We start from the raw sequence: 23,468 nt of genomic DNA on the forward strand, positions 1-23,468 counted from the left end.
AGCGGCCATTATGCTTGTGGAGGCATGCAGCGCTGGAAAAACAAAAAATTAGGCATAGAGCAGGCAGGACAAAGCAATTTCAGAAAATAGTGCTCAGAGGCTGTAATTAAAGCCTACTGAGCAGCAACGCATGTAACAGGGGGTTTCACCATGGGAGGATACAAAATGAGACAAGGAGGTACTAAGGAGTGACTACTAAGCCTGTTGACCAATGAAAAGCCACAGTGTCCAAAGGACAATGACAAAAGCCAAAGAAAAATATGGGCAGGGAGGGGGCAGAGCTTCATACCTGAATACAGCAGGCCTCGCAGAGCAGCGCATGCGCTGCCCAGACTCGACCTAAAAAAGGAAGCTTGGTGAAATAAAATATTTACCAAGGATCGCCAATATTTTCCAACAGGAAAGCCGGGATTGATCCTAATGATCTACAAAGATGTGTATGATGCTCAGGAATGGCAGAGGGTAAGTATCAAAGTGGGCTCCTATCTCTCACACACTCCACATCAGTGTGCCAAGAGCAGGGCTTTAAGTGGGTCGGGTCCTACCAGGTCTCACATGCAGCAGTAGTTCAAAACTGTCTTTGAAATTGGTCTCTACTGGGTCCTACATTCATGTGCTTTACAGACAAACCATAACAGTGAAAAATTAACTCTGTATTTATTTTTATCTTCATCTTGTATTCTCTAAAAGTATTTGTATATCCCACAAGTAGTGTTTCTGTAGTGTTTTTCATTTAACATATGTCCCATTTACATGAACCAAGTCATCTCCAGGCATCTAAGAGCATTCTAGTTGTGGGCAAGGGTTCATGATTGTGGCAAGAGTGAGAGCTGAAGTGAGAGTCTGTAGGTAGTATGCATTTTGCACATGGCTTGTCAGTGAGTCATAAAGGCGTTAAAGCACATGCAGCAAGGAAGTGCTGTGAAGGGAAACAGAAGGGTTTGAAACACTCTGAAGACCACCTCCTCTACCTCAGATCTTACCAATATTTAATTCAGTCTCAAATAGTTAGAACCGAAACATTTTCAATTCTAATTATTAACAACAACCATTGTTGTTACTCATTTATTTGATCCTACTAAAAACACTGGGAAAGCCAATAGTTCTGGCTTGTTTTTATGTGTATGTCTATTGTGTGTTATATGTCTGGATGCAATAACATACAAGTCAGAGAGAGGCACCCAAATATTGGCCGGCTTTGCTTTGTAAAGCACAAGATTTTAGCTTACCACGCCCTTAATTATGTAGGTCTTGCGCATTAGAATGGATTCCTAGTTGCACTTCTTTCTCAATATCCCTTCTAAAGAATCCCCACTTTTTTCATCCCATCTAAAGCTGACCACCTATGGATGATGACCTCGGTAGTCTAATCAACACACAGTGTTGTACCTTCATTCCTCTCCCAGGCCCTATGTGTGTTCTTGGAAACTTGGGACACTATGGTTCAGCAATATAAATTGGTTCTTAAATTATGTTTTTCCATCACAGCAACAGGTTTCCTCAATCTGAATCCGTGGGTGTATATGAGAAGTATCAGACTTAGGATCTGCATTCCAGTAAATGTATCTGGCGCTGTGAGGTCCTAACAAAATCCAGCTTTGCTCACTTTCAACAGATTCAAGTTGGATCTTCAAAGCCCCTAGCATCATCTACTTCCCTAAGGCCTGGACTGTCACCCATCTGTCTCTGCAGGTGTGTAAGGGGTGGTTCAATATCTACTCAGAAAATAGCAGAGCAAGTTGGTTAACTTTGTTGTTAGGCCATTAGCATCCCAAACATTCGTTTCATAGCACTTCATCTTGTGTGATTGTGAAGCTGTGTAAATAATAAATGTTCCTATAAATCGGGGCGCATGGTACACACAATTGCTGAAGTTGCATCTTTCTGTAATAGGCTTCTCTGACAGCCAGCAGTGTCCAAGTCACAGTATCATATCAAAGAGATCATGTTTTAACTTATTGGGGTATGATTCCTACATGCACATAAGAAAACTCCCAGTAACTGAGCTGTATGAGGATTCTTGATGAGATTCAGTAACAGTGCTTCCCCGTCACAGAGATGTTTGTGCCTTGTTGCCCAGCAGATAGATAGATGTGCATTCCCTTCAAGGTCACTAGCTCCTTTTTAGAGCTCATCGTGTGCACGAGGGAACCAGCTCCACATGCAGGAGCAACAAGGGCATTCACAAACCTCCATTCACATAAATATCCATCTGGACATACGCATACACACAAGACTCATCCATACTTACACACATCCATGCACACATCACACGCATACACATATAAACCATATACACAAAGGGACCTTTAACCCACCTATACACACAAAGTAACCACCAAATATCCTGGCACTAATACTGATCAATCCACAGACATTTTCCTTTCACATGCAATCTGCATCCACATTCACCATTCACCTGTACATCCATCTGTCCACACTAAATCAGCATTCATCCAAATATAAATGCAGCCGCCCACTAATCCAACTGTCCCCCAACTGAGACCACCATCCACTTCTCCATCCATTTACTCAGTATCAATACAGCCATTCACTCACCCACACACAACACAACATGTGTATTTGTAAGCGAACTTTAACCCCTTGGACATATCGGTGCCGAAATAACATGTTTATTCACAACCATCCATATTCAAACGTTTTACTTGCGCAACCATCCATCCATTCACCAATCCACACACCAATACTGAAATAATATAGGGATTATCAAATAGGCAAAGGTGTTTGCTGTAGGATGTGCTCCACCTGTTATCTGAGAGAGGAGGCTTCACTTGTACTTCTTGAGTTTTACCTGTTCTGGTCTGTGCCAACAGGAAGTTTGAACTGCTGCTGTAGTGTCCGAGAGAGAAGCTTACACTGCTGCTACTACGATGCACCTGTCCCCTGAAGGAGGGAAGCTTGCGTTTCTGCCCATGCTGCACCTGTTCCATGAAGAATGGAAACCTGCACTGTTAATGCCCGGCCGTACCTTTTTGTGTGGCTGTCGCGTTTTAACAGGAGCATTAAGGCATGCGCGATTGGGACCTTGAGCCCTTATTGAGACCTGTCGAAAGATCACCTGCAGGTTTCGACCAGCTGTTAAATGGTCCCATGTCACGAGTTGGCTTCCAGTCAGTCTTGGCGTTTTAGCCCTCAAGCATGTTGGGACTTGTAGTTTAATGCTTTCAGGTAGTGGGCTACAAGTCCACAGTGAGCTTACTGATGCCGTAAGAAAACAAATTCCACAGAAACCCGTCTCCGTGACATGACTCATTTTACAGACATCTTGCGTTCCTTAAACGTCCATTCGACCCAACCTGATTTGCAGCGGAAACAGGAACATGTAACATTTCACATACAGTCTCTCTGGGTGATGTGCACGTTTTACTCTCACTGGAAACACTGCTAACACCACACGCCCCTTCACACGCACCACCCGTACGAGTTCAGGGGCCCGGCGCGCCCCAGTTATAACCACGACAAGTTTAATCTTTTCAAGGGTCGAGGCTCCCCCGACCCCACCCTCGGAGCAGGCTTCCAGCCACAGTATGCCAAGAATGAGATGCTGAGCTGTCCTCCCCCCCCCCTGCCCCCCCCCCCCTGGAGTCTGAGAAAGTGCTGGGGGAGTTTAAATTACTCAGCGGAAATGGGGCGGAGGGGAGTGAGGGAGAGGTGGAAAACGGGTAAAACCAGTGGAACTAACTGGACAGGTTGCTTGGATAAAGGTGCGGGGTGGGGCTGGCTGCCGCTCTGCTAGAAGCGGTTCAAGCGTTAAGTGCAGAGAGCCGGGCGTCCTGTATGTGCGCTGTGCTTGATCGCAGCAGTCAGGGCTGCTAGGCACCGGTGGGCAGGGTCACAGGGTGACAGGTGTACAGGACCACTGGCGATCGGTGCACGGGGCCCCAGGTGTACAGCTACACTAGGCGTCGGTGGGCCTGGAGGGTGCGACTTTACAGGTAGGATTTGTAAATGAAACCCTGGCTTTGGCAATCTTGGTGATCTTGGGCAAATAATAAACAGAAAAAAGTATTGATCTAAGAACTCAGTCAGGCATTTACATGAATGTCGTTGTATGAGCCAACCTAGAGCAGACTGTACCCCAACATTTTTAGGTCGAGCCTAGGCAGCGCATGTGCTGCTCTGCGAGCCATGCTGTATTGGAGTATGTACTTGAAGCCCCGCCCACTCTCCGCCCATATTTGTTATTGCCGTGTGTCATTGTCCTTCTTAAATGCTGGCTTCTGATTTGTTATTTGGCTTGTTAGTCCCTCCTTAGTACCTCCTTGTCTTCATTTGTACACTCCCATGAGGACTGGCCCTTTTACTTCAGTTGTTACGTGTTACGCCTTCTTTAGTTTGTAAGCACTATTTTCTTTAATGCGTTTCTCTTACCTCAGGAGGGCAGGCGAGTCTCTTGTGTGCAGTTGTGACCACCGGCTTGTTTGTTTAACTCGTAGCAAATGGGGAGCTCTTCAGGGGCCATGAGAGACAGAACTCAGTGATGCCTTCAAGCATTTAGAATGCAAAAGGCCTCGCATTTGCGAGCGTTTAAGCTATTGGCATTGTAAATGACAATGTCTTTTATTTATGTTTTAAAAACCAAAACATAAATAAAAGACATTGTCATTTGCAATGTACAATGCCAATAGCACAAACTCGCGTAAATGTGAGACCTATTGCGTTGCAGATGCTTGTTTAGGTTGAGCCTAGAGTCAGCGCATGCGCTGCTCTGCGAGGCATGAAGTAATCCTTCTCAGGTGTTGGAAAAACACCCAGAACTTTTTCATTGGTTGCTTGGGCTGACGTCGCACATTCCATTTCTCTCTTTGGTTAATACTGTACAGTAGTCCCACCTACTGACTGTTTTGACAATGCCCAGGCGGCTGGCCCTGCTACTTGGATCCTAACAGTAGTGGCCATTTGTTTTTGTTTCTATGCACTACTTTTTCTTTAAGTCATCTCCTGGTAGCTCGCCAGTCTTTTTTTTTAACGCACGGGTAGAGCGGCTCGAACCTTGATCACGTACCAGGTGCGGTCTTCGCTATAACTTAATTGAATTAAGCAATCATGCTCCTTGAAGATGATTGCAATTTTATGGCTGCTTGAGCAGTATCTGAGCTTGCTCACCCGCCCGCCCACACACGGTGAGCGGGGCAGTAGCAGGAGCCAGGGATTGTGAGTCGCAGGAGCTGGGGATTGTAAAGAGGGAAGGGGCGAGCCTTTGTACTTCTAGTGCTTACACGTACCTGCCAGAGCCTGGAAGAGCGTGCAAGCAAGAGTTTGTAGTATAATCAATGGTGTCTGTCCCGTTATATAAATAATGTCAACATTTTCCATTAGGTCAATGGGTGTTCGCAAAGCGCAGCGTTTGCCATTTGGCTTCTTGGCGCTGTATGCAGACGTTATTTAATATGTCATTTAACATTTCATCCTGGTGTGGAGCCAAAGATTCACTTTGGCTCATGTCCGGGGGGTGTACTTTGTTTATTTTGCATTTATTTTAACCATGTGATGTTATGCCAAAATAACTCATTGAAGGGCCGAGCGCTTTATAGACTGATTTGATTGTAACAGCCATAGATTAAACATAACGTGCTGTACAAAATTATGAGTGTGTTGTGTGCGTGAGTGTATTTCGGAAAGCACACCACAGTTATTTTATGGTCTAGTACATGTTAACACGTTTGTATGTATTTTACGACACCTTTTACAATTTGACGTCCAAGAAGATAAAAGGCTCGGAGCAGCGTCAGGCCTTTTTTTTCATCAAGTCCCGACAACCAAAGTATGCAGGTTCCAAAGTAATCAACCCAGCTGCATTCTGGTAGTTAGAATAGTTTTTCCATTATACATCATGAGCTCAGTCTCTTCTTACACCTGCATCGAACGATCCAACTTTTTAGCAGAACGCAAATCGGTGGCACAGGGCACTCAAGTTGTTCCATGTCTGTTTGATGCTTCCAAAGGGTGATTGTTGCTTTTACACCCCAAGTTGTTGTAGGCGTGGATTTATGATAAGTAAAGGACCTCTGCAAGGCTTTCAATGTAAGGTGATTTGGGAATGGTGTACCTACGTCACAATACAGCAATAATATCACATCGCAAGTTGTAGGTCACTTGCCGAGGATCACACAATCCGTGTAAGTGAGGATGACGGGATGAGAACGCTGGCCACCTGTTCACACATTAATCACACAACTAGATCATATTTTGTCCATGTACATTGTCTAGAGAGGATAATTGTGTTCACAAAATATTTAATCCTGGATGGTTCCATAATGTGGAGAGTCCACACGCAGCACCAAATCCCTTTGCAATCTGGTCACAGCGATGCTGTCAGCTGTCTAGTCCTGCATGGAAACTCTAGAGATTGATTCATTGGTGCTCTGGAACCAGGGCAAAGCCGTCCAACCCCTCGCCCACACAGTAATTTAGTAGGAAATTGCTGAGAATGCTGGAGTAGTTGTGGAGTAAACCAAATCCCTTTCCCCCTACTTGCGTAATATATATGTGGTTGCCACACTCAGTAAAGCTTCAAATGTTCACCGACTCATGCAGGAAAGCACACAAGACACTTTTCAGTTCAAATAGAGATATAGTTATGCTGGACAGTCCATCCTTTTTAATCTACCCACATCCATCAAAACAAGCATTTGCAATGCAGTAGGTCTCGCAGTTGCGCAAGTTTGACCTACTGGCATTCTAAATGGCTATGCCTTTTATTTTGTTTTTTAAAACGTAAATAAAAGGCATTGTCATTTACAATGGCAATAGCTTAAACTCGCGTAAATGCGAGACCTATTGCATTGCAAATGCTTGTTTCACCTCTTGTCAGTGTCATATGATATCAATTAAAGTACCGTGTCGGCCAGTGGTGGATTTTCCAAAAACACTATCGGCAAAACTCTGAGCATATAAACAGCGTCGCGAAGATCCGACGCGTGCCAGATGTTTTATTTTAACCGCGCAGACTCCAAAGCATGCACACGGACATCCACGCAAATTCAAACGATTACCTAAATACACCGTGTTTGGTTTTTAAATGCAGCCAAAGCAATCAGTCCATTTGAAAGCGTGGCGACGCAAGTTCAAGCAATTATTTGGCAGCATGCCCATTTCACATTTGTACGTTGTCACAAAACATTGTTGTTTTTCGAAGGCGCAGTCTTTCCTTTGGAATCTTCGTGTTGTTTTGTTATAGTGCACACTCGCCACATAGGAAATACATGTAGTTAAGGCTGTGGCTTAGGTTCCACGGAGATTGTCAAATTTCCCGTAATAAAAACTGATACTGGTGCAGTAACAATGCAGACAATATCAGTCATAGTTGACTGTGGATTTACCTCTGACGCTGACAGCATTGATCTACCCTTTGGTTCCGCACGCGTTGCACACATACTACGAACATACAGAATGAATCCACACATTGGTTTAGTATTGACAAATCCCGTGACCAGACCGGGGCTGGGTCCGTTCTTCCTCAACGTAGGCACCGGTTATACATGCTGCAGAGGCGCTGGCTCAAGTTCACTAAAATCTCTCCTGCAGGACGGCGAGTCAAAGCGCGGCCGTGGAGACTGAGGCAACAGTCTATCTAGAGGAAGCAAATCTAGCGGGCTTGATGGAGACAGAGAAGGATAAAGGCAGCGGCACGTAATGAAAGCAGGACGGGCCTCAGAGACAGGAAAGGTGGGAGCGTGCGAGCGAGCAGGAGTTGTGATAACGCCGCGAGCCGGTGCCGTATGCGTGCACAACTTCTGTCTTCTGTACGCGTGCACATCTCCTGTCCCCCTTCGGCCGACAAACCGACTACAATAGATCTCACCAAGGCGAGCAGCGCATGCGCTGCGTCGCTAGGTGAGACCTAAAAAGGCGGAGTTCATTATTACATTGCTTCAACAATATTCCTGCAAAATCTGCTTGTATTATCAGTTTGAAATTCTTCTTTCGTCCCATTTGACTTGGTTTCATATTAAGGTTCTTACAGTTGAAGGACTAGCAATGGCTTGATTTGGTTGCACCATATCTGCCTTATTAGTAGTGTCATGCTACCCTCAGTTACAGATTTTAAACAACCCACGTTTGTCAGCATGGCTGAGATTCGGCAATACGTGCAGAGCGTGGACATGCTTCTAGGATGCTGCGCATGGTGTAGTGCTTTTCGCCCTCACAAAGTCACCTCAAAAGACTGGGAAGAGTGGAGGAAAGGTAAACAGGTGATGGCAAAGCCTATAGTTCTTAACATACAAGATCTATTGGCTTTGTCAAAAAAATGTAAACATGTTGCATAACAGCTTGGTCACACTGCAACATGGCTGAAAGTAAAAAAAATAAAAGCTCTAGGACGTGGCAAGTGTTTGCTTCATACTGCTTTTTTACATTTTATTTTACTTTCAGCTGTGTTGCACAGCTACCGTGCAACACATTTAAAAAAAAAAAAACACTGACAAAGCTAATAGATATTTTATAGGCGAGACCTATTGGCATTGCCAATGCTTGTTTTAAAACACATTAGTACTTGCCGTTTTTAGGTCTCGCCTAGCGATGCAGCGCCATGCGCTGTTCGCGTAAGCGAGATCTATTGTTGCCGACTTGCTTAGCGATGTGGGACAGGATAGATGCACGCACTTCAAAGACATCAGCTGTGAACGCGTATGGCGGCATTAGGTGAAGTGACAGGACATGTGCATGCGTATTATTAATGCCGCGTTAACACGCCTCCTGCTTGCCGCTTTAACACGCCTCTTGTGCTTCCTTGCTGTAATATGTGCACGCGTTTTTAAAGACCGCATTAGTGGTGCCGTATGAATACGGTTTTGGTTCTGTTGCTCAGTGTTTCCAGAACATTCATATGTGCACGCGCTAGCTTATTTGTTTACCATGCCTTTTGCATTTGTTTTACATGCATTTTTTATAGTGCTTAATTGGCAAACATTAATATATGCATACGCTAGCTTATTAGTTTTATCATTGCGTGTGCTTTCTCCATTAAAAAACACAGGAGATATGCATTTATTCTTTGCTGCTAGCTGTTTGTGACAGTATGAATAATAGCTCTTGTGCGTGCGTACCAGTTGTGGCGCATGCATTAAAACAATGCTTTCTTTTGTCTGCTCTTTCAAATATTGTTTTCCGGTTTAATTAATGTATTCTTAGCTACTGCCTCATTGTAACGGTATAAATAATAGCACTTGTGCGTGCGTACCACTTGTGGCACGTGCATTAATAAACTGTTAGACGATATGCCTGCGTATTAGTGGCGCCATGTGAATACGCTTTTGGCTTCCTTGCTCAGTGCAGCACAGAATATAAATATATGGATACAGTACTATATTTATTTAACACGCCTTTTGCACGTGTATTATTAATGCCGCGTTTTGCCGTGTTAACACGCCTTCTGCTTGCCACGTTAACACGCCTCTTGTGCTTCCTTGCTGTAATATGTGCACACGTTTTTAAAGACAGCATTAGTGGCGCCATGTGAATACGGTTTTCGTTCTATTGCTCAGTGTTTCCAGAACATTCATATGTGCACACGCTAGCTTATTTGTTTACCATGCCCTTTGCATTTGTTTTACATGCGTTTTGCATTGTGCTTAATCAGCAAACATTAATATATGCATACGCTAGCTTATTAGTTTTATCATTGCATGTGCTTTCTCCATAAACAAACACAGGAGATATGCATTTATTCTTTGCTGCTAGCTGTTTGTGACAGTATGAATAATAGCGCTTGTGCGTGCGTACCAGTTGTGGCGCATGCATTAAAACAATGGTTTTTTTTTGGAGTTGCGCTTTCAAATATTGTTTTCCGGTTTAAGTAATGTATTCTTAGCTACTGGCTCTTTGTAACGGTATAAATAATAGCACTTGTGCATTAAAAAACTGTTAGACAATATGCCCACGTATTAGTGGCGCCATGTGAATACGCTTTTGGCTTCCTTGCTCAGTGCAGCACAGAATATAAATATATGCATATACTACTATATTTATTTAACACGCCTTTTGCATTATGCTTAAACAAACAACAATTATCTATGCATGCGGTAGGTTATGTATTTAGTTTCGCGTGTGCTTTCTCAATTAACAAACACAGCAAATATGCATGCAACATTCTAAATAATAGCACTTGTTTTTAATGTGCACGCGAGCGCCAAGCACGGTGCGCTTTACACATACAGCATGCCTCACCCCACTTACCGGCTCCTGTGGGGACTGTGCGCTGCTCCTCGGCTGGTCTCCGTCTCCAGCCGGTCACTGCAGCAACATGCAGGGCTCAGTCTTGCTCACAGGAGCCCCGCCTGAAATCCTGCTTTGGCCGCACCATGCGGCATTCACAAAGGCGGGGTGGGCTCCTGATGGACTTCCTCTACTGTTTTTTTTTTGGTTTTTTTTTGCTTTGGGCGCTTTGGAGGCCCCCTTCCTGAGCCACGCAGCACTTATTCAAGTACAGCGAAGTCCGCAGGCGCCGCCACTGGGCACGAGCCGCAGGCCACGCCGATGTGCACGCTCACGGCGTGCCTACAACGCTTGCATGGCGCTCTTTCACTTTCTCTTGTTCGTTCTGAGATTAAGAGCCGGAGGGAGACACTTGGACCACACAACAGGATGGCAAATGTGAAGTCAAGGTTGAAATTTGCCGACCAGAACAGGAAGTGACATTGGCGAGGAAGGCATTGTGGGTCTTCCCATGGAACAGGAAATAAGCCGGAAGAAAGAACGGGTCTGACTCTGACACCGAGTGGAACAGCAGAGGGCTCTGAGCATGGTTGATTTACCTGGCTGCAGGGAACCAACACCGGCGCGGATTTCGCAGTGACCATTCTTACCCCGTGAAGTAGTTTGGGGCTGGCAACAGCAGGCATCTGGTATGGAAAGTTTAAGTTATTTCGGGTTTAGCGACACGTGCAGGATGATCTTGGAAGGCAAGCTGCAAAAAAAGCGCCAGAAAATAAGTGCAAATGAAAGATGTCAATGAGTAGCAATGTGCCCGGTGCGGTTCGTATGGTTATCCCTTTGCATTGTGGTATTTCTGTGTGTGCTTTTCCACTATAAAGGTTTACGTTCACATGACAGAAAAAAGGGAAACTTTCCAGATTGCTCACTTGGCATCAGCGTCTGTGACATTGGTCACACACAGGCATACTCGGCGAGTGTGGCATACAAGCAGCACAGCGGAAACGCCAAATCAAGATGGTCAGTGTGTCTTCCACCAGGACTGTTGAAAAGGGTGCCCTGGTAGGGATGTCACTCACCAATGGTGGAAGAATTTACTCTAGCAACAAACTGAAGGTTAAGATAGTTTAGGGAGGTGAGGTTACTCGTTTGATATTGGTAACTCGGTGGTTAGAACACTTGCTCAATAGATCTGTATGCAATATCTGGTTATAGCTTTGAATCATTAAATGGCTCAGAGGGTTGATGTGCCTACTGCAAATATCTTCATGTATCCTGCATAGCATAATTTTTAATCCTTGTGGGTTTTTAACTTAATTTTTGTAATGCAAGTTTAATTTTTGATTTGATAAACTGGGCTTGGATGGTAATGATGGTAGTACATATTATGGTCACAAACATTCATTTTGTATTGTGTGTGTGTGTGTGTATATATCTTGGAAACTTGTGAAGTGACATTCAAGTGTACCTTTGTCTGTTGCTGAATCTGGGAGGAAGGTTCCACCTCTGCTGCTCTATTTGACACCCTGCTGCTCCCAGCGTGTGGACAACTCGAACAGAAAAAGTTAATTATTCTCGTGCGAAGGGCAGCGCCTACCTTCAGGATGCACTTTTGAACATCAAAGTGAACTGAATGTGAAGGAACCCCCGAATGTGTGGTGGTGTCAGGCGCTGAGGCATATTCGGGAAGATCTAGTGCGACCAACCCGAATTCTGGTCCTTGCTGGTTCGCAGTCTGTTCCAGCACTGGTTGTCCCATGTGATGTTTTAATAGGGCCAGTCAATACAATTGGGCCAGAAGGGAGAGGATTTGTCTAAACTGCTAATGTTCTAAACCTGGCACTCCAGTTTGACCACACTTTATTCTACTGAGCATCGTGTTTCTTCTCTGTGTGATCAGTACACGTATCTGTCAAAGTGGGCACACTAGAAACAGGATACGAAATAGTACAAAGCGTCGTAGAAACGGGCATTGACAGTCAGTAATGTTTGCCATTTGTATATTGCATTGACAACATACAAGTACGAAGCCACACATACAAGAGGCACACAGAGCCACACACCTACAGACATCGATTTCACACAGTTCAGTACACTGACTCCAGTAGTAATACATATAACCTGGTGCAGCAAGAAAGAATAGGATCATGTGTATCTGGAGGCACGGTGGGATGCAATTCAGAGGAGGGGTGGTGGTGCATGACAAGGGAGCTCCTGCTCACCCTTCATGCGTGCATCACCTAGAGGTCGCTTATTCGGCCACACATTCCACCACCAGGGCTCTCCCAATTTCCCGTCTTCTCGCATTACTAAATGTTTCAGTTATTGGCGTTGCATTATTATCAGCAACGCTAATAGCTCAAACTTTTACTAATGCGAGACCTATTGCATTGCAAATGCTTGTTAAACCCTCTGTCTGCCTCTCTGGGCGCTGCCATTTTAAAACCGGAGACTGCCAACGTGAAGAGCTCTTGGCTTTAGAGCGGCAACGCAGTCGCTCTCGCATTACATTTCTTGTGATTGGTTGGATCCCAAAATAAAATTTGCCTCTTTTCCACTTAAAGTGTGAAATAGAATAAAAAACACACGGACCGAGACCCATGGCAGCTGCCAGGTGCTAAATTTCAGGTGTTACATTTGGGCAAAAAAGTGTAAAAAGTTGTAGTGGAAAAAATGTCCTAAACGTGTTGGGTGAAACTTATCCTTTAAAGGAAACACAAAATAAACCAGCATTGGCAAAGCCATTAGGTCTCACCTTTTCTTCTTGGCGATGCTGTAAAAAAATTAAAATGTATCATGATGCGATTTGTGCATAAGCGTCAAGACGCTACTAATGTTCGCGTTATTCAGTAGGAATGCACGTTTATGATACTGTATGAACTCATACTAAATAACAGTATGACATGTTATATATGACATCAGTGACATTTTCTTTAATTTATTAATCGATCCAAGATTATGGATATCACTTGGTGCTATAGATTTGAAAAGAAAAAAACATTTTCAACTAAAGCACATAGCTGCAAGTGGTGAAGGCCAGAAGCAAATCGGAAATGTTGGCCCTTCAGGAAATGTTCAAAAATAAAATATTTTGAAAAGATCATAATGGGTAAAATAGAAATGAAGGAGCGAGTGGGGAAATCAATGGTGAGTAACAACGGAGTTAAAATAAAAATGAAATTAAAACTTGGTGTCATGAGAGAGGATAAAGAAGAAAGTGCAAAGCAGCATGTGAAGGAGCGAGCAACACAGAGCACATGGATTTGGCAGGGGGAGACGCACACAAAAGAGAGCAGCACACGAGGGACAGAGCAACACGGAGCCTGGTGGCCAGTTATTTGTCAGAAGTGACGCACACGAGACAACGAGAGAAAACACATGCATCCTCATGGATTGATCACCGAAATAGAAAAAAGGTAGTTTCCAAAAAATGAACAATGGAAGGATACAAGGCACCCAATCACAAGGACGATGAAGAGGCTATGCTCCAGAGGAACAGCCAAAAGAAGAAGAGCTAGTCAAGCAATCAAATAATAAAAAGCAAATGAGAGTGACAATAAAGGAAGCCAATGGTAAGCAATGTGCGGGCTCTAAGCCCACAGTACATTTTTGTTCTGGTCCACAAGAGCCTTCTCCTACAGACAGTAAAATCTGTGTGGTAGGTGAGACCTAAAGTCTTCTATGGTTTCAGGATCTGGGAACAATTGGGGGTACACCAAAGCACTCACAGCAAAAACCTGTCTGTGAGCTTTGGCTACAAAGACCCAACTACAGAGGGCCTGATCGTGAAAGCCCACGTTTTTGATGCAATAATCATCACACCTGATAAATTGTCACACTAACGGCCTTATTAAGAGTTCGGCGGTGGCGGGTCTGAGCATGGAGAGCTCAGCAGTCCTACCGCCGTATTACGAGTTTGGCAGATTGGCTTTGGGAAGACTGCCGCCGGGTCGATGAGACTACCAGCAGACCGCGATCAGGGAAAGGCAGCCACCATAGGACGGTATGAGGGAGCTGCACTGCCGTGCGTATAAAGAGTTGTCTGATCCACAAGAGGACTGCTTCAAGGTGGCAGTGACAAAGGATGTAGGGTGCGTACTCACCCCTTTCTTCTTCTTGACAGAGTCCGACGTGGATCCCTGTCTCCAGTTCCCCCTTCCCAGCAGGATCTTCACCCCGAGGGTTACGACCCTGTGTGTGGCGATATAAAGGCGAGTCTTTTATAGACCATATGCACATTGTCTGGACAGCACACATATGGGATGTACCCCAGTAATGGGTATTTGGTTTTTTCCCACATATATCATGCATATGTGTGCATCCGACACATATGCAGTCAAAATGAATACACAAGCAACTATATATTTGGAAAGAGTACTCACCACCGCTGCAAGATCCCCGCCAGCCCCCTGGTCAACTCGTAATATGGCTGTCTTTGGACCGCCAGCGCCATGGGCTGCTGGCGGGGGCATACGCGGTTCTACTGCGGTTAGACTGACAAACTCCTAATAAGGCCCTGAGTGTATGGAATTTAGTGAACGCCATAATTATGACCTAGTCTAATTTTTGTCCTGACCATAGGGCAGCATAACATGAGGGCTTTGGTGTGTAAAGCGCCAAATCCACGTATCCAGGTATATATTGGGCTTTTTTCTCCTGTCAAATTTTGGGGGTTTTGCCCTTCAGTGGCACTGATGGGAAACTGGCTTCTTAGTGTTCTTTCTCCGTCTATGACAGATTTCTTAGAAATATGAAAAATGTTTTGAAAACGATGGATATTTTCAGGTTCAAGTTCGATGGTCACGTACTTCCTTGAGCTGAACAGCAGAGATTGGAGTTTTTTACAGACTTTCGGCTGCCATGTCCTGTTTTCTTTCGAAGCTATAGTTAAGGATATCCGCTGTGAAACGTTATGTGTAGCATGTTGTGCTTTGAGCCGTTAGGCCGTGTTAATGTGGCACAGATATGTTTTAAGTTGGTGTACAGGGAGGTGTTTGTGGACCTGATGCTTCTAAACGGTGTGCATTGGACTAGGCTTTTCTGTGAGTGGTGGGTGTGGGATGGGTGGAGGTTTCCTGTTAAACATTTATCAAGCATAGGATTTTGTATTTGATCCTGGTTCAGACTTTGATACATTTGAATTCTCAAGGAAGGGGGAAGTGATTTTGTTTGTCCATATGCATTTGTTTATGCAGTCGCAGAATGGATTTGCTACAGTTTTTGTGTGTTTTTTTTTGTTGGGGGTTGCTCTGAGCTATTGTCTCCCTCTATTGACACAGGAGAGTTTTAGGTATTGAGCCACACGCGGAGAAGGACTACAGACCAAAGCAGTACAACTCAACCGAGCTAAAGAGAACATGGTTCACACCACATACCAAATACGGGTGTACATCCTTTCCCGGATTGAGATTGTGCAATGCAGCAAACATTAACAAGCATTGAAAAAGCCAACCGGTCTGACTTTTCTGTAGTGAAAAGGTTTTCTTAAGCTTCAGTAAGACACACAGAACAGCACAGGCCGCAAACTGATTGAAGCATGGACAGCAGAAGTGCAAGCTTCACTCACACAAAGAAGAGCCAGCTTGGGTAGCAGAAATATAAGCTTCATTCACACATCCTAAATGGATGTTGTCCAGTTAGCAATCTTCAACCCCTCACAAAGAGACTGCCTCTTTCTTTACGGTTACAGCAAAGGCAAGGACAGAGCGGGCTTTGTACTGCAATAGCACATGCTTCAACAAATAGTATACTGACAGCTAATCTGCAGAAGTGCAAGCATCCCTCACACCCATATGTAACTGGTTGATCGCATACAGCAAGAGCACACGCCTCACCCAAACCTAGACCCCAAGTACAGCACAAGGACTTGACTTTACACAGAGAACAGGTACAGTTCTTGCAACAGCAGTGTAGTCTACCTCACATAGAACAGGCGAAGCAGTTTAGCAAACTTTTATCACACACGCGTACACTGATAAGATGCAATGCAGACCTCCGCAGTGCAAGCTTACTCTGCACAAGCACAAAAAAGGCACAGACAGCATTGAAAATTCCCAGACTCCCCACAAATGCAACACTGAGTCTAGGCCCAACCAATGCAATCTACCTTCACGCACACAGCAGATGCCACATGGGCAACAGCACTGCAGGCATTCCTTGTCCACAGTACAGTTACGACATAGGTAGTCATTGTGTAGGATCTCCCACATATACACATGCACAGATTTACAAGGTGCATCACAGGAAGCTGTGATGCATGTTTCCTTCACACACAAAACAATTACAAAATGGCAACCAGTGCTGAAATCTTCCCTCACACACACAGTAGTTGTAGCATGGGTAGCATTGTGGAAAACACTCCATACACCGGTACAGTACAGAGCAAGCTTCCAGGCAGAGTCCTGAACGGGAGCGGAGTGCTCCTGGCCATGGAAATATGGCCTGTACTGTTCTGCAGCGCTCTGACCACATCTCAGGCCCATGTCTTTTGTGCCTACTGGTGATGCAGAGCTTGCTACATATGGTGTTGCTTCAGGTGCTTTTTGGGCAGAATACTGGTTCTGGTGTCTTCACTAAACACAGTGAGAATGAGTGTAACGCTGTAGTGTCAGTTAGTGGTTGCACTTTTTTGCTGGAGTGCCGATATAATCATCTATGTCTACCTACTACCACTGGAGAGACAGAGCTGTGTCTTCCCTAGTTAGGCTGGTACTTCAAATGCACAATATGGGACAAAAGTTCCCGCCTTACCATGGGAACACTGGAGCAGGGAGCTTTTTTCCTAAGCACAAGGGCAGATCTGATGGTTCAGAGCTCAGTGTGTGTGAAACCAACTTAAAGGACTGCGAAAACAAGCGATTGAAAAGCAAAATCCACAGTGATATGGACTGAACACACATCTGGAATCTTAAAACTGGAGCATTTAGATGGTCGTCAAGAAAGCTGCCTGTGTGCTAGCGATTGTGTGACAAGCCCACCACTGCGAGGATTGCCCCACTATGCCAGCACCACACCAATCACCGCCTTGGATAATGTACAGTAAAGGCGAAAATGTAATGCAAGAAGTGGTAATGCAAGGATAAGTGATGCAGTCTTTTAACTGCTATGCTAGTCTATTTCTTAAAATGTCAATACAATACTTTGTTCCCTGCTGTCGCCACAGCTCTAAAATTATTTTAATTTGCGAAATATAGAGGGGTAGCACTTTATTTCAAATGTATTAAATTCAGCTTGCTTTTTTATTTTCATGTAGTTGGATCTGTCCTCTGCAACGAATATCTGGGTATACCAACACTATCTTTGAATAATTATAAAACTGAAATCCCATAGGATAAATCACAGGTTACCATTGTAGTTGCAGCACTGTCTACTTCTGACCTGAACACTCCATCAAAACTATTCATAAAACATTTGCTTTAGTTTCACGTAAATGAAGCCAGAGTCGCAGAGATGTTTGTGTGCTTTTCTCACGTCATGAACAGAAAGTAAAACTTTATTGTTAGATTAATTAAAGTCATTACAATATAAAAAGTAGTGATGGAAAAAATGCATTAAAAGAGTAAAACTTCTTGTCATATAGCGCCAGAGAGATTTCAAAGTTCGTAAATTAGTGTCCCAGCCAAAGAATCGAGTCCTATTTTGTGCAAATGAGCAAGAGGTGGCTTAGCATGTGTGAGGAGTTTAGCGATTAGTTCCGCCTGAGATTCGAACAGTTCATGTTGTTCGGTAGAGAAAGTACTTTGTGCAAAAGAAGAGACCAGTGCAAGTGGTGATTGAGGTACAGTCGGTAAGCTGGGGATTCAGGCCCAGTGCACAGGTTAGTGAGGGAGATACTGTGTCCCTGTCTCTCGTAGGGTACTTACTTTAAGGCCTGGTCAACTCCCTATGGATAGTGTAATGTTGGGGAGAATGCTCAATGGTCCCCAGAGTTTAAACATGCTGTTATTGCTTGTCTGCAGGAACGCACCCTGGCCTGGTTCCAGAAGGCCCCGAGTCTGCAGCAGCACAGATTTAAAGTGAACCTGCTGAGGAAGAAAGTGTGAATCTCATCTTCTTTTGGTTGGCCGGACAGCCTTCGGGTAGCTTCTCCTTCTGCACTTAGCCAGGGTGGTGCATGCGCGTTGGTTGGACGCACTCCAAGGAGATGTTTTAAAAAGGTTCCCTTGATCCTGCTGCTGAAAGCTTCACCCAAGTATGGTTGTGGTTTTAGCAGTGTGTAGCTGTTTAGTACAATCCATGGGTGGGCACGGTTCTCAAGAGAGGCCTTATCCTCTAGGGATGAGATTAAGGTCGGCATTTTTCTGGTTGTCCTTTAAACCAACTCAAGAGTGGACATTGCGGACCATATTTGAGCTAGTCCGATGAAATCTTCGAGATATTTTCTGGCTGCTGAGTGGAGTTTATTGATCTCCAGCCAGACGTTATGATTTATGGAGTTCCTTTCCGCAGACTGGAGCCTTTAGCGCATGATGGTGAATGCTGCTCTTCTAGTTATTCATGGTTTGGCTAGACCAAATTCTAGCCTGATCTGGGCAGCCGAAGTATATCTGGATAGATGGAATGCTTCCCTGTAGATTCTGACGACAGTGTTGTACTGAGTGGTTGAGGCCCTCCCTAGAAGGGCTTCGCTTTCATATCTTCACCCTACTAGCTTCTAAAAAGGGAGGTTACGATAGCCCATTCAGAATCCTAAAATGCACCCTGAGACTTGCTGCCAAGGCGAGCTCTTTTCTTCTATTTCCTCCCTGTGTGGCCTAAAGTTTCCTTTGTTATCGAATGTGAGACTGAGATATTTGTAATTGGGGACTTCTTTGACCTTTATGGAATCAAAGAACCAGCTGATTTTCTCGCTCGTTCTTCTGGAACAGTTCATGATTTTGATTTTCTTGGTGTTGATTGTCGTTTCCTAGTGAGTATTTATGGGTGGCATTCAGGAGTTGCTGCAAACCCACCTTGGTCCAGCTAATCAACACCAAGTCATCGGTGTACAACAAGTTTGATAGGGGGATAGTGCCGAGCTTTGGGGCGTGAGGGTTACCTATGGCCAGGGATGAAGAGAGGTCCGCCAGAAATAGATTAATCAGCATCAGGCCGGGACACACCCCTGCTTGAGCCCTCGGGATGTTGAAAGTAAGTTTTAATGATTAACATTCAGGAGTAAATATCAAAAGCGTATGACATATCAGGTACATGGTAAAAGAAGTAACCAAAAAAAGTCCATTGTGCACTGTATTTATCGTAATCCAGTCATTACTGGCATCATTACAGCACACACAATGTAGGTCATGGATAACGATGCATTGCTTCAAAAAATAAAGTATACATATTTCTTACGAGTTTAAAAATGGAGAAAAACTTTCAGTAGTTAGTTTTAACTGAGTTACATTATGCATATGTTTTACCTACTTACTGCAGATTCTTGGGTTTACATCTGTCGATAATAAACTAACATTTTCTTCACTAGATGACCCAACACCACCAGCCTAAAACATACTCTGCACTTACCCTCCCAATTATAATAGGTGTGCGGGTAGAACCTTTCACACATCAGAAACTTTCTCCGGAATCTCCTCCCGCTCCGTCTTAAATTGGAACAAGACGTTCTGTAAGAGGACAGAACACTGAAATCCAACCTGTTCTAATTGGTCTGCGACCAAAGGTTTTCAGAAGAGAACTTGCCTAAGGTGAAAGACCAAGGGTACGATTTGGAATTTGAGGAATGGAGTACTTCATCGCAAACCTGATGGAGTGCCCGGTCTGCAAAACCCTCGGCTCGCCCACCCCATTTGGCTCCATTGTTGTAAAACTTCCTCCAACGTTCCAACAGAGTTGGGGCTGTCCGAGGAAATACCTTAGACTTCCCACCCTATTTTGGGTGGACGGAGTAATATCTTTGTTTTTCCTGTCCATTACAACCTGTTGAAAAATAATGACTCCACCCCCAAACGGGGTCGTAACTTCAGGAAGTGTGTTTAGGGTGTTACACCTCCCTTAGTTAACAGTTGGTACAGGTGCTTTAGGTCAGGTATGGTGAGGTGTTTGTTGTATTTCACTTGGGATTTCTACATACACATGCAGACAACACAAACACACACGCCTGTTTTAAAGGTCTTGAAAAATGGTTATTTTACACACTTTTAAGTTTTAAGTACCCCTCACAATGCACACGCTTCTCCCTTCCTCCTGCCCCCTAAGCCCGTCTCTTGACCTGCTTCTTATATGATGTATTTTAACCAGTGTGGATTTTGGGAAATATGTAGCCCACTGCCCCCCTCCCTTCCCCAATGAGCTACCCCTGGGTCTGGTAAACCCAGTATGCAGTAGGACCTGGAAGAGGAGGGTGACTGGGTGATATCTTCTTGGGGAGGGCCGAAGTGAAAGGCTCTCAGCGTGCAGTATACCGAACGAAGTACAGTTTGAAAAGGTGTTCACATCCCTCCTAACAGTCAACACCTCAAACTGGTTCAACTTCACAAACCGGTTTGAGGTTAGCGCACACTGTTTTGCATAGGACTGTACATAATCCAAATAGTTTCTCTGGAAAACCTGATGAGGCATTTCCTGTAGAACCACGAATATGAAACCTATAATCTCTTCATTCTTTTAATTCCTTTACAGAATAAGCATGGTCAGGACATTTTTAGCAGGTTTAGCCGCAGTAACGAGAGTCGCGCGCTGTCTGCTTTACAGAACATGCATCGTGTACAAGTTCCCGTGGACACGCCAAATTCATAGGTGTTCTCCTGAAGAAAGGGTGCGCACTTAAATACTTTTATAGGTTGGGCAGGCATTATATAACATATACCTACCCCCTTCCCCCCAAAATCGATTCAACCTGCCTTGATGCACCTCCCTCACATCCACCAAAAAGCCTGAGCGGCACTACTTCTGAAAATATCCGAATTCCTCCTACTTATGAAACATCCTACCATAGCTACCTCCGAACTTTATTGTCTACATATCCTACTGTTTATTGTATATCTATAATGCATGTTTCTTACAGCATATGTAACTCTTGTAAATGCTGTCGTGCATACTCTTTAAAGCTCTCTGATACCTTTGGGTCCAGTTCACGCTATACAAAACTCAAAAAATAAAAAATAAAAATGTCCAGGGGACCAGAACTAAGATGAAGAAATAGCAAGGGAATTGCTCACCAGTGAATCCAATATACACTAAACCCTCCGAATGAGGACCTCCGTGGTCATCTTAAATTGCCTCTTCCTGCTAGTGAGCAGATAGTTTAGCTGAGCCATCTGTCTAGAGCATGTATTTAGGACACTTTCTAAGTCCAGCTATAGACGTTTAGCGTGTTTGACATGACATGTACATTTATTTTTATCTATCCTCAAAAACGGCCCTCTTCAAAACATGGGCAGCTACGTGCAAACATATTGTCTCTATTGAATCATGTACTGAGAATGATACAAATCTCTACTAACAAAGTTCATTGAACATGTTTATTGTTCTCATTTTCTCTTTTTAAATTCACAAAATCAATCTTCATTGTGTTCATTCTTCAAATTGATACAAACATTTTCTTCCACTAATACAGGGAAATACAGCTAATCCTTGATACAAAATCTTCTTTCACAGATACAAAGAAAAACAGCCAAGCCAACACGTATTTCGCGAAAAACATTTGCTTCTTCTGGGCTTTAAAAATGCAAAAACAATTCTGTATATAATACGATCTTTCATAAAGTCAGTCGTTCCCAATGATAAATACCCCTTGCGAGATGTTTCACAATAATTGATACTGATTAATTGATACTGGCTATATATAGCCTCCTTCCGGTAGAGTGACTGCGGAGAAAATGAGAACGATAAACATGTTCAATGAACTTTGTTAGTAGAGATTTGTATTGTTCTCAGTACATGATTCAATCTACAATATTCCCTGGAAGGAAAACGGGGAACTAAGAAGTAGCGCTGGGCAATTTTTCTCTTTTTTTCTGTGTTAGAATTAATATATTGTCTCTCTTACCTTTGTCTGCTGTCACAGTGCCCATCAGGGCACAGGCGAGTTTGGCAGTAATCTCTGGTGACTAAGAGAGGGGACTTAAGTTTCATGAGACAAGAGGAAGGCTTGCTCACTCCTTCGCTTGCATTTAAAAACAGGGAATTTAGGATCACCAACTCCATTGATGACGTTCCTATTTCTAATATTTCCAGGCTGAACGTCTACCAACATGTACCACAAGTTAGAAGACTGCATCAACAGTAAGGTGATGGATCGAATGCTCAAATTAATATAAGCCTCTGGCCATCGCTTGGGGCCGCATCCCAATCCTTTGTTTTTCGCCCTCCATGCCACCTCAGTTTGAACCCAGCCATTTGCAAATAAGTCTTGGGCCTGCTTCTCATGGGAACAGTCCTGTCTGAACTGCCAAGCCAAGTCCTCCCTGAACCAGAATACAAACAAACTAGGACTGGTTACATCCTAATAGTGGCTGATCAGCCAGGTATAGCTTGATTCCAGTGGCTCAGTATGCACAGGACCCATGTCTGGGCAACCCATAGCACTTAGGGTTGCCAACTGCAACAATAACCACAAGTTGATGGATGGATGGAATGCTTGAATTAATCTCAGCCACTGGGAGTTGCTTGGGACCACATCCCAATCCACTGTTTTTCACCCACCATGCCACCTCAGTTTGGATACATTTTGCTATGAAATACAAACCTAATTTTGTCAAAATAACCTAATTTTATCTAATTAAAGCTTTTACCTTTGCCCAAAATATGTTTATTTTTGTTTTAGTAAATGCCTCGCGTGTGCTCAGACATCCCTTTGCCGTTTTCATCAATTACTCTCATGCGCTGCTGCCTCAAACAGCAGACTGCGCCATGTATGTTCATGTCATCCTCAAATGGTAGGGATGTGGAACCTATCCCATGAATGCCATCATAATGCCAAGGCGGGGCACCCCCATTGCAACGACCCCCACAATATACTAAAGTCATCCGGTGTTGACAATGTGAGATCTATTGGCTGTGTCAATGATTTAAGATGTATGCTGCTGTGCAACATGGCTTACGGTCAAGAAACAAAATGCTATGACGCAGTCCGCTTTGACCACGTCACAGTAAGATTTTTTTTAGCCATGTTGTACAGCAGTCTGCCCTGCAAAATGTTTTTTTAAAAAGCATGGGGGGAAGGAACACAATGGGTGAAGGGGAAGTGGCAGCAATAACGGACTGCGGGAGGAGGGGTGTATGGGAAAACAAAACGAGGGAGGTGTGGGGAGAAGAGAGGGAGTACCAGACGGGGCAGGAGGAGTGGGAGGGGG

The 23,468-nt window shown here is 44.1% G+C and overlaps 1 protein-coding gene across 8 annotated transcripts in view; it reads left to right on the forward strand.

The window, feature by feature from the left end:
- The window catches only part of RAB27A (RAB27A, member RAS oncogene family), a 462,534-nt gene that overhangs the window by 165,385 nt on the left and 273,681 nt on the right, over window positions 1-23,468 (forward strand). Inside the window, exon 1 of one of the 8 annotated variants that reach the window (XM_085644150.1) lies at window positions 3,770-3,956. The exons of the other annotated variants lie outside the window; for them this stretch is intronic. The gene's annotated coding sequence lies outside the window, so the exon portion shown is untranslated. Of the gene's footprint in view, window positions 1-3,769; window positions 3,957-23,468 lie in introns of those variants that run through there. 8 annotated transcript variants of the gene reach the window in all.

The sequence above is a fragment of the Triturus cristatus genome, chromosome 3_1 (genome assembly GCF_964204655.1).
Source record: "Triturus cristatus chromosome 3_1, aTriCri1.1, whole genome shotgun sequence".
Lineage (NCBI taxonomy): Eukaryota > Metazoa > Chordata > Amphibia > Caudata > Salamandridae > Triturus > Triturus cristatus.